The sequence below is a fragment of the Prosopis cineraria genome, unplaced genomic scaffold (assembly GCF_029017545.1).
Source record: "Prosopis cineraria cultivar Desert tree isolate PC_DT_omini unplaced genomic scaffold, ASM2901754v1 PC4, whole genome shotgun sequence".
Taxonomy (NCBI): Eukaryota; Viridiplantae; Streptophyta; class Magnoliopsida; order Fabales; family Fabaceae; genus Prosopis; species Prosopis cineraria.
In genome coordinates this window covers 17,885,223-17,897,208 of record NW_026555335.1, presented here as the reverse complement: position 1 = coordinate 17,897,208, position 11,986 = coordinate 17,885,223, and the positions used below count along the sequence as shown (strand labels likewise).

The 11,986-nt window shown below is 30.0% G+C and overlaps 1 pseudogene; it reads right to left on the bottom strand.

The window, feature by feature from the left end:
- Positions 1-1,105: 1,105 nt before the first annotated feature.
- On the bottom strand, positions 1,106-10,458 carry LOC129308890 (jasmonate-induced oxygenase 4-like; annotated as a pseudogene).
- Between the last annotated feature and the right edge of the window lie 1,528 nt (positions 10,459-11,986).

The following is an 11,986-nucleotide window of genomic DNA, read 5'->3' as shown; positions in this document are numbered from 1 at the left end:
TATAATAAACCTTATTTTTAAATCACTTAATTATTACATTATTTGTTAATCGTGTAACTTTATTTGTTAATACTTTAACAGGATAAGGTTTAATTTTTTTAAAATAATAATAATTGGCACACAAATAATTGTTTGAAATTAATGGTGTTGAGTTAAAGGATTGATCGAAAAGATAAGTTATAAAATTAAGAGATCAAATTAAAATTTTATATAAAATTAAAGAATCAAAAGTGCACTTTATCCTTATTTATATATAAAAAAGAACATTTTAGAGTTGTTTTTATTTTTTTAAGTACAATATATTTGATTATGGTAAATTACATTTAATTGTGACCAATCACAATCATAGGCTACTATTAGAAACCACTTGCTACCACCACTATTGCCCAATTTTTTTTTTAATTCTAAACTTGTTTTCAAACTAACATAAACAGATTTTTGTTTTGCTTTGAAAAATAATATTTTAAAAAAATTAATTTATAAAATAATTTTTAAAGGTGAAACAAAACCTAACAAGCCTTCAGAGTTATCACATCCCAAACTCAAGTTTGGATGGAAAAACTACAAGCCAGAAGATGCAATCAAATAAATGCACCTGATTTCTTTAGTTTTTTTTGCCCAAAAAAATGCATTGAATTTTTAACGTCAAAAAGACATTTTTCAAGTCAATCTATTTGATTATATTAAAAAAATCATACACGATTGAGTATTTTAGTAAGAAAACAAAACCTTTAATTTCGAATTTGAATCTAATATTCGCTCCCTCCATTTAAAAATGTAAATTATTTTTTGAGGAGTTGAATATTAAAAAATATTAGGTATTTTTAATATTTTAAAGTGTAATTATTGTCTTTTTTTTAAGTATTCTTATTGATAAATAACTTTATATTTATTATAAGATGTTTAATAGGAATAACTATAAAAAGATAGGATTAGTTGAAAAGTAAATAATTACTTTATTAAAAAGTAAAATTTAATTAAAAATATTTTATATTTTTAAATAAAAAAGTAATACTTTTTTTAAATTCTCTCACACACGTATATAAGGAGCATATTTGGTATAAGAAACGGGTAGGCTATCCTGTTCCAAACAAATGGGTCTTATTTACAGTGATTTGTATGTAAAACAGAGTCTCATTTCTGATTTAATTATGTGCCAACTCTCACGGTCTCGACGCTCAAGTGCTACCGTACCTTCCTGACAGCACTGGTAATTTATGACACCATAATTCTTGACATTTCTGTACATTCTTGGCTTGTCTCATCAATTAGGTCTTCCACAGGTCCTATTTCTGCATCTGGATCTGGGCCATTAAACATGGCCACTGACATCCTCAGCTTCTCCTTGTTTGTTAAAACCCTGTGCATTGGGCTCTTGAAAATTCCATTGCTCATTATCTGCAACAACAGATACATCTGGTGTAATCATCTAAGAACGTCTGGTGGATTATTTACAGAAACAATCTAATTTCTCATTTGCTTAAATGCTTTTTGAGAAACAATGCTTCCTCTTGTTTCTTTTTTTATGAGAATTTGTTGACTACTTTTATGAGATTAAGAAAATTAATTAAATGTTTTAAAAAAACTTTTATAATGTTATACTCCTTCTTGATCAAAATATGAGATATTTTTAATTATAATTTAAATATTAATAAAATTTGATTGTATCCTTATTTTACGTTGTAAATATTATAAATTTTTCTTTTGCTTTTTTTTCAACTGTCAATAATAAATTAAATAGAAAAATAATATTTTTTAATAAAATATTATAATATGAGAAAGCGAGATCTTATTTACAAATCAATTAGGTTATATAACAAATCAAGTTAATAAATACAAGGGTAAAATAGAAAAAAAATTCAAAGTCTATTAAGTCTCTTATATTTTGAACTAAGATGAATTGGGAAAAAAAAGTCTTATAATTTAAACTAGAGGGAGTAAATCATAATTTTAAAACTTGTTAAATATATTACATAGGTGGATCTTGGATAAATTAAGTATTCAAGTATGAGTAAATACAATAATAACTACATTTATATTTATAACGATCAATATCTTCAAAAAATGATCCCAAATCATATATACACATGAAGAGTCTAAAAATGAAATTGATTTTTAATAGGGTCTAATTTTTTTAATTTTTTAAATTTTTTCTGCATTTTTTAATAATATATTTCGAAACGTCAAAACTGTTTCAATTTCCAGCTCCATAAAGGCTCAATTTCCGTCCAGCTCGAATCAACCATGGAAATGAATTTGTTTAGCTTAAGCCAATGCATTATCAGCTTGAGTCGATAGTCTAACCAATTTGATTGTTTCTTCCGGCCCTTGAAACAATGGTGGGTCAATCCAATTAGCAAATATGCGATGGAGGATTATCATTAGTGAGTAAACCACGAGAATTTTTAAGGACGTTTTGAGCCTCAAGGCCTACTTGAATTTGTTTTCCCCTTAAATAAGGACCTTACGAGTTATAAAAGCATAGAATGTACGCACCTGCATTTGATCGCCGAGATTGACGACAAGAGCATCAGGTATTGTGGGGACATTGATCCAAGCGTCATGGATCAGAACTTGAAGGCCTTCGACTTGAGTGTCTTGCAACGGAACTGTGATTTCTGATCCATCAGTGTGAGGCTGATGCAGAACGGGAAAGGAACAGGGGAGAGAATATAGGAAAAAAAAAAAAAAAGGGATCAGTAGAGAGAATAGAGAGAAGAGAAAACTCAGAGAAGATGCAAGATAATAGTAATCTTTATTTAATTAAATGTGCGTCCAAATCAAATGAGTTGAAGTGTTATTTATAGGCCTCAACTTAACCCTAGAAATAAATGCATTAAAACTATAGATATTCTAAAATTAAATAAAAAGATAATAATAACTGAAAAGATAATAATAAATATTGAAAGATAACAATAATTTAAATTAAAATAAAAAATACGTAATTAATATGAGGGCAAAATATCTTCAATTTTCAAATCTATAATATCCTTGTAATATATTTAATTATTTCTTTTTCTATTTCTTCCCATCAGTTCTCTCCTACTTGAAGAACTCTCCTCCGAAGAGTAAAATTGTGAATATGCTCTGGAAGTATGATGGGATTGAGAGATTTCAAGTTGTGTCAATATTTGAAAACCCTTTCTAACAAATCAGATACCAATAAATGGCATCAAGTGAATAGTAAATAATTTGAACATGTAAAAGCATAACATACAAATTTGGAAATCCTTTCCAACGAATAAGATACTATTAGAGGAGACCATATGGTTCACAAACATTATGTGCTTCCATATTTGCAATAACATCAACATTAGAGGGTATAGTAGATGAATTAGATAGAGTAGGAGCTGGTTTTAATTGGATACCATTATTAATTGTCTCAAAATTTTCAACTACCATGCATAGAATCTGCTTCCATAATTTCTCTTCTTCTTGATTAAGAGTTTCCTCTTGAGTCTCAACAATGCTTATATCTAGGATAGGAGCCAAAACTTCAATATGATTTGACCAGACTTCTTTAATTTCTATGTCATCACATGCCTCAATCTCAAAATCAACAATGATATTACTCTCTAGCACCACTAATATAGGTAAATGGTCTTGGTTATGCATATCATCTCCTTCAGAAATCAAAATATTAGGGTCTTTAAGTTTTAAGATACTATCAAGAGAATTAGGAGTTATTTTCTTTTGATATAACTTCTCTTTCTCAACTTAATAGCAATTTCCTTCTTTTAATGTGGATTGAATGGAGGTTTGGAGGTTATCAATTTTCTCTCTCACAAGTTCAAGGCGTGAACATATAAAATCCAAGCTTGATTGATCCACCAAATCATATTGATAGTGACATTAATGATGATTGATATAATCATAGCAATGATGGTCAACATAATCATATTGACAATGATAATTATATTAATGATGATCAATATAATCATATCAGCATTTAAATGAGACCATAACATCACGATTGAATGTGGTTTTTTTGGGTGATTGTAGGCAATGAAAGGTGATTTTTTTTTTTGATTGAGAGGCTCTAATATCCTATTTGAGAAAAAGTTTTCAAGTTGCCCTTACCTAAAAGGTAAAGACCCTATTCAACAATTCTAACCCTTTGAGAACTCAAAAATTCCTTAGGGATCAAAAATGCTAAATAAATAATAGCCTAAATGAAGTCTTCACAGTGACCTCTGGGGGCCTGAAAATCCCTCAAGGAAATAGATAGAAACTTCCACTAGCCTAGGGTAGATAACTATTTATAGGATGGATTTTTTTAAGGGTTAAATTAAAGGAAAAAGCAAATGAGTGAATGAAGGAAAGGAAAAATAAAATAAATAAAGGAAGGAAATGAAATATGAAAAAAAATAATATCAAAAGAAAATATGGTAGAATGGTTTAAAGTGAAGGAAAATAGAAACAAACAAGAATAATTGAAAAAAGAAATAAGGAAAGGAGACAAATAACAAGAGGCCTAAAATTTAGGATCGAAGAACCTTACCGAGTAACTTAAAGAATCTTAAGTTATAAACTTATCTCTCAAAGCCTTTTCGTATGATAATTTTTGGTACTAAAAAAGGGTTTGGTATTAGAAGCGGAATGAGAATCTTAGCTTTGATGCTAATTGATGTAGAATGGGAAAGGAGTATGGGGACAAAATATAGAAAAGAAAGAAAGGGATTAATAGAAAGAATAGAGAGAAGAGAAAATTCAGAAATAATAGTAATTCTTATTCAATTAAATATACATACAAATCAAATGAGTTAAGGTGTTATTTATAAGCCTCAACTCAACCTCAGAAATAAATGCATGAAAATCATAGATATTCTAAAATTAAATAAAAAGATAATAATAATTGAAAAGATAATAATAAATATTAAAAGATAACAATAATTCAAATTAAAATAAAATATATATAATTAATATGAAAGTAAAATATTTTCGATCTTTAAATCTATAACATTCTTATAATATCTTTAATTATTTTTTTTATATTTCTTCCTAGGCTTCACGCGATAAACCATATCAGGTCTGCTGCATGGAGGGTAGAAGTCGAACCTTGCCTGCATCATTGCAATGTCCCCAAACTGCTTCAAGAAGCTGTTCTCTTCCACCTTCAATGACTTTGCCATGCTTCTCAACAGTTGATCCACCATTGCCTTTGCTTTAATAGAAAACTCCTCTAATCTCTCCCTGCATTATTTAGCCACACAACCAAGTAAGTATCCTTTTGGTTGTTAAAAATGATGATAATGAAATAGATTAAAAAATTGAAATAAAAAATAAACTAAATTATCATCTGAAAAAATTTCATTTAAAACCTTTTAACTACACTTTATTAAAAAAAATGCTCTTTAAACTCTAAAAATTCACTTCAAATCAGGGTGTTCAAGTGAAACTAAAATGCAGAATAAAATTACCTCATTATCCCTCATTTTCTCTAATCCACTATTGAAGTTGTTCATTAACTTATAAGTAATTGTTCATTTCCCTACATAATGTTGTTTAGTAATGACACAAACAACTCCTCTAGATCAATGAACAATTCATTTTACTATGATTATAATATTTGAAATCACATCAAAATTTAGTAATGATAAAAACAACTCTAGAAAGTCAATAAACAACTTGTTTTACTACAATCAAAACACTTAGAATAAAATTAAAATTCAATAATGGCACAGATAATTCCTTAAAGTTAATGAACAACTTCAGTAAAGAATCAAAGGGGATAAGGAATAATGAGATAATTTTACTTTGTATTTTAATTTCACTTCAATATCTTTGGTTTAAAGTGAATTTTCAGAATTTAAGGATTCTTCTTTTTCATTAAATGCAGTCAAGGAATCTTAAATGAATTTTTTCCATTATCCTCCCCTTATGATAAGCATGATAAAACCTTATATCATATACCACACAAATTTCATGAATCATGACTCACAACTTTATGAATTAAATTACTCTTTATCTCTTATGAACATGATTGATTTATCTTTCATATCCACATTTTAATCATTTATTTTTGCTTTATTTTTTCGAATCCATTTCTAGCAATCAAAAGGACCCTAAGTCAACATAGTTGATTGTTTAAAGAAATCTTTCTAGTAATAATACATCGTCTGTCCTGCTTTGCATGTATAATGGAAAATGATTTCCTTTGTATTGCACAAAAATTAAGGTATACAATGTTTGCAATACCTCTATGATCACTACTTAAACGTAGCTATCATTTTTATGATTTTTTATCCTACAATAATAAAAAGAGATTCTCATTTCTATTGTTACTCCCCCCCCCCCCCGGGCGTATTTCATTCCAATCTTACACTTGAAATGGAGATTTCCTCATTAGTTTTGGCCCAAAATTAATATAACTCACTTGAGAATGGTCAACATTGAACAATAAGATGTTATCATTAATTAATCTCGGTAATAAACTCAGAATATTATGAAATGTTCGAAGTAAAGGTAGATCAAGCTTTAATTAAAAAAAATTGTTCACATTTTTTTAAACTACTCATCATTGAATTTAAGTTTTACATAGATAGCTTTGTCATAATTTGAGTGAAAATTTTAAAAAAGTAGCTAAGTGATATACAAAAAATAGAACATAGTAAAAGATCAAACAAGGGGGAAAAAATCAAAGGATGGGTAAACTATTATTTAGCCAAAATTAATTTGCTTACTTTTCCGAATTCGAAAATCTATGACTATGCCGATTATACTATAGTGAATGTTGATATATATATTTTTTTCATTCTTTCCTTTTTGAAGTAATATACCTGAAATCAGCAGGATTTTCAGGCCACACAGCAAACCTTCTTTTGTTTGCTGGAAGCACTTAAAGAAATAGGGCGATAACACCAATCTTGGACTGTCATTACCATACCCTTCATATTGATTCACAGCTCTTCCATACTTTTCCTTCTCTTCAACTGAGAGTGCAAAAAACTGCTTTGCAACTTCAAGTACCTTCTCGAGAAATGAGCATGACATTCGATGACCTGCTGCCTGTCAGTAAAATTTAGTAACATCATAAGAAGTTGGTGATGTTGATAGAAGAGAAAACCAACGGTTCACACGTATAAGTATGTATGACATCCAAATAATCTCTAGCGTGTGAGTCCACCATTGTTGTCTATATAGTTCAGTCGAATAATACTTATGGACTTCCTAAACCTTTTTCATCATCTTTATACTAGATCCCTTGCAGAATTAGGCTTTGATACCAAGTTTCTCAGAAGGGAGGACAGCACAGAGGACACATATAAATAAGCATGATATTACATCTTAATTAAAAAACTTAAGGCATTGATTTTATGAATGTAGTCCAAAAATTGCCGAGAGAAGATTTATTATCAATGTTATTCTGTTTTTTTTTTTTTTGGGAACACGTCATCCTCAAAGATCTTGTGTGCTTGAAACGTGTAAAGCATACAGAACCTATCATATCTTCTTGTCCTAATAATGCCTTTATTAGGAACCACTTATCTACTTTAAATTGTTAGTGAAGTCTCAAGTAATTTTACCATTAATCAGATTCTCGCATTAACATGGGCATTAATTACTTTCTCCAGACACCAAAAAGAAAGTAAATCTCACGGTTTGGGGGTTAGGATCTGGAAATTAAAAGAAAGAAATGAAACGCATCAGACAGTTAATCTGCACTTGAACATTCAGCAACTTCATGATCATATCTCATGAGGTGAAAGTCACAACTTAGAAAATGCATGAAGAGAATCGATCCTATTTAATATACTCACTAAAGCAATCATTATTCACAGCTGCGAAATCAGACGGTGCATGATTTTAGTTATTTTATGGCTTCTAGTAATCAATATTTGAAAACACCTTAATAACACAGCAAAATTGACGGTTGAAGTGGGATTGACTAGTATTGTTAACCTTATTCATCAGAAAAATCTAGTCCAAAAGATTGAAGAGAACAACAGATATATTAAGCGATCGAGTGGTAAAAATTGAGTGTTGATAGAGGAAAGACATGGCACCTGGAAGCATCCAGAAGAGGCAAGAGCAGATCTAAGCTTGAGAAGCTCTTGTTCTGAAGATAAGAGGAGACTCACATCAACGATAGGTATGAGGATCGATTCGGAAGAAGAATCGTACCGCTTGGAGCCGAAGGCTTGTACCTTCACAGCAAACTGTTGTCAAAGGCAGAGCCAACATTTAAGAATAAAAGGGGTCAAAAGTTCTAAAAACATACATGCTACAAAGTTTTCATAAATTTGAGGGAATCAGAAGTATATAATATTTATATAATATAAAAAAAGTTTTAAAAAATTAGGGAAGCCATACCCTTCTTGGTTTCCCATATCTTCCCTTTATCCGTACCCAAGCTAGAGCCTGTACTGTTAAGAGACAAGGGTGAGTATAACTACTTAATAACTCAATTATATTTATTCTATTCAAATGCAAGTCAATCAATGTTTAACACACATATATGGTGCATAAACATACAAATCACAATTATTCACATATAATTTATGCTAGTATTACCAAAACATTATAACTTTTAAAATTATGCCATGATGCTTATTGTCACTATATTAACAATCATATGACAATAACTAATTTAATAATCAGTACTTCTCATAAATTAAATAACCCTCTCTAACTAGATAACGTATTAATTTACTTAATTATCCTCATTTAGCCTCAGGGTTAAATTTTTGAGATGTTATAGTTTGAGTTCAAACTAATAAGTTTTTAAAAGCATTAGAAGCATGAAAACACATAAAATCACATCACTTAAGAAAACAAGGACAGAAAGGTCATTTTTTCCCATTGTAGTATGTATGTCGTGGATTGTATTACATATGCAGTGAATTACGATATAAAGACCTAACATCTAGCTTTATGCCATATGCCACGGTGATTAAAGTTGGTCGCACACCTCTCAAAATAGTTACTAGAATTAATCTTAATGTAGCAAATGGTCAACCCTTGGCCATCTCCCAATTTCTTACTCAATAATTCCACATCATTGGAAGAATTATAACTAGATTCAATAGGCACAATTCTCTTATTAGTATAGGAAGGAGAAGAAGGTACAAGATTGTTACCATTGTGATTGCAGCTTTGAAAACTACTACCTTGAAAAAAATTATGGCTGAGTGTTATAACCTTAGAAGTTTTGGAAAGCTCCTTGAAATGAAAGCATAGTTACAAAAACAAAAGCGGCAAGTGTTGTTTTAGTTCACACCTTCATTAAGCCTTATGTTTGTAAAACATCTAGCATTTATATTTGTAGCTTCCTCTTTGCTCATATGTTTCGTTCAGAATCCTAGCAGTATAAATAGGACCATCAGCTTTGCTGTTTGATTCAATTAGTCTTGAAATAAAATTAAAATTTCTCTTTTCGTTTGGGTTTCTGTACCATTCCTCTTTGTGGATTCTCTTACAATGCTACATTTGGATTGGAATATGAAAAATTAGGGTGCAAATGAGGAGTTATAAGTGTTAAATAAACACCTTGACCTTACCTTCTACTAAATGCTTGTCTTCCATTATAGATAGCATTTACTTGCTCATATTTAATTGGACAATTGCTTTTAACATGTATTGGTGAGTCACAAAAAGTATAGGAACAAGGAACAAGGACTTAAGAAATACTTACATTGCTTACTTGTGAGATTTGTAGGGCTAGCATCTTCCTTTCTTGGCAACAATAAGATCAACATGAGATTCATCAAACAAATGTGAAGTGGTTGAATTGATGTTCCTCTTATCTCTTGTGGAATATTGACTACCACTTGAAGCCATCTTGTTAATTAGTTCCTAAACCTTCAAAGAAGTCTATCAAGCATCCACCACTTGTAGCATCTATGCTAACCTTGTTCCTTGGAAGTATTGTACAAGGACACTTAGCTAGGAGTCCTTAAAATCTTATGTAATATTCATATAGTGATTCATCTTCTCCTTGTTGAACTCCATAAATTTACTTCCTTAGGTTAGTAACCTTAAAGTTTTGCAAAAATTTATCCAAAAACAATATTCTCAATTTAGCCTAAGTTCTCACTTTTAGATAGGATGGGTCCTTTGCCAAACTTTCAAGAGGAAAAACAAAACCTTTAGCTCGAACTTCTTCAACATTTACATGTAAAGGCTTTATAGTATTACAAACTAAGTAAAGGATATGCAAGAATTTATGCCAATCTTCACCTAAAAGCCCATGAAATTTTGGCAATGAATTAATCAATGAAGGTTTCAGTTCAAATTCAACATTAGGTGGAAGAACATACAAGCCATAAGAGTTGCCATGTCAATTAGGTTGAGTAAGTTACCTATGCTTCTTTCCTCTCTGGGATTATGAAAGCCAATAAATTCATGATTAATGTGACCATCATCATGTAAATGCTCTTGATTTCCATTTATGTTCCCACAGCCCTCATGCAAATGCTCATGTTCATGCTCATGCCCATGCCCTATTCGAGCTTTCATTGTTGAGTTAACTACCAAATATGAATCAAGTATGAGTTGTAACTTTTTAACCTCTAAAACATTTTATTTTCTGGATCTAACTTAACAAATGATATATTTTTCCTATGAGTCATGAATAAATGCAATTCAAAACAGTCAATAACAACATGCAATTAACACTAAAATGCAAGAAAGCAAAGAAACAACACAAAAAACACAAAAACAAGTGAAAAATACTAAAGATACCAAAACTTCCAGCTCTATCCAGCAAGAAAAAAAATCAATTAAAATTCAATTTAAGAACATAAAATTATGGAAAATGCACACAAACAAATTCTAACATCTAAGTATACAAGACTAAAGTTAAACAAGCACACAAAAGACACTAGAAAAATCAATACAAACTTTTTTTTTCACTTTTTGAAATCTGCCCAGAAAATTCCAGCAACTAAAAAGTATTTAAAATGCAAATTAAGTACTAAAATAATCTCACAATCAAATCTATCACACTCCTTGACAAAAGTGCCAAATTTTGATTGAAGTTTGTAACATCTCAAAAATTTTAAGACTCAGATTTATTTTAAAAAAATAAAATAAAATATCTATAATTAAATTAAAATTTAGAATAATTTGATAGAGGTCTAGAGTTTAAATTTTTCTCAGCAAAAGTTTGGTTTTATTTGATTTTTAACTATGAAAAAAATTACCAAAATTGACCTGAGCTTTTGTGTTATAATAAAAAATGTTGGGCCCTTTATTGTAATTTTCTCCAAAGTCTAATATAAGCAATTTAAGAGGAAAAACAGACGCATAAATGCAGAAAAGGAAACAAGGAAAAGAAGGAAACGCACGAGAGGGAGAGAGGAAGAAGAGAAGAGAAAGAGAGAGAGAGTTAGGCTTGAATTGAGGAGGCTTTGCGACCGTTGCGAGCTCGGCTACACGATAGGTAAACTCCCTACTTCAATCCTCTTCCTTCCCTCTTGTTTTTCTTCAATTTTTAGAAGAGAGAATTTCTAGATTTTGATCCCAAAGGCTTTATTTTTGTAAGCTTTTATTTCTTTGGATCCTAGGGAGGATGTTTTGAGTTTCTATATGGTATTCTAATGTTTTGAGTGGATAATTGGATAAAAAGAGGTGTTTTGGGCACAAATCAAACTCCAAGAGGTTGGGTTTTGCTCTTCAAATATTTAAGTCTATTGATTTAGTTATAATTTTTCCATTTGAGCCCAATAAGATTTAAATTAAGGTTTGGTTTTCATTATAAGGGCTAATGGTGAAAGTTGGTGACACTAAGTGAAGGCTTTTAATTAATTAAAAATTATATAAATTGGAAATTAGCCTAGTGATGGCTAATAAATGGTTTTGGTGGTTAAGTGATACTATGTGAATGGTTGGTTTAATATATGGACTATTAGAATGGATTATGACTTATTAACCCAAGTTGTGTGATATGAGTTATAGTCTTCATTAATGTTATTTGTCATAATAAGTGATGTGGATCACTTATATGTTGTAGGGATTGTTGGTGAAATTTGTTCGGAAGTTAAGA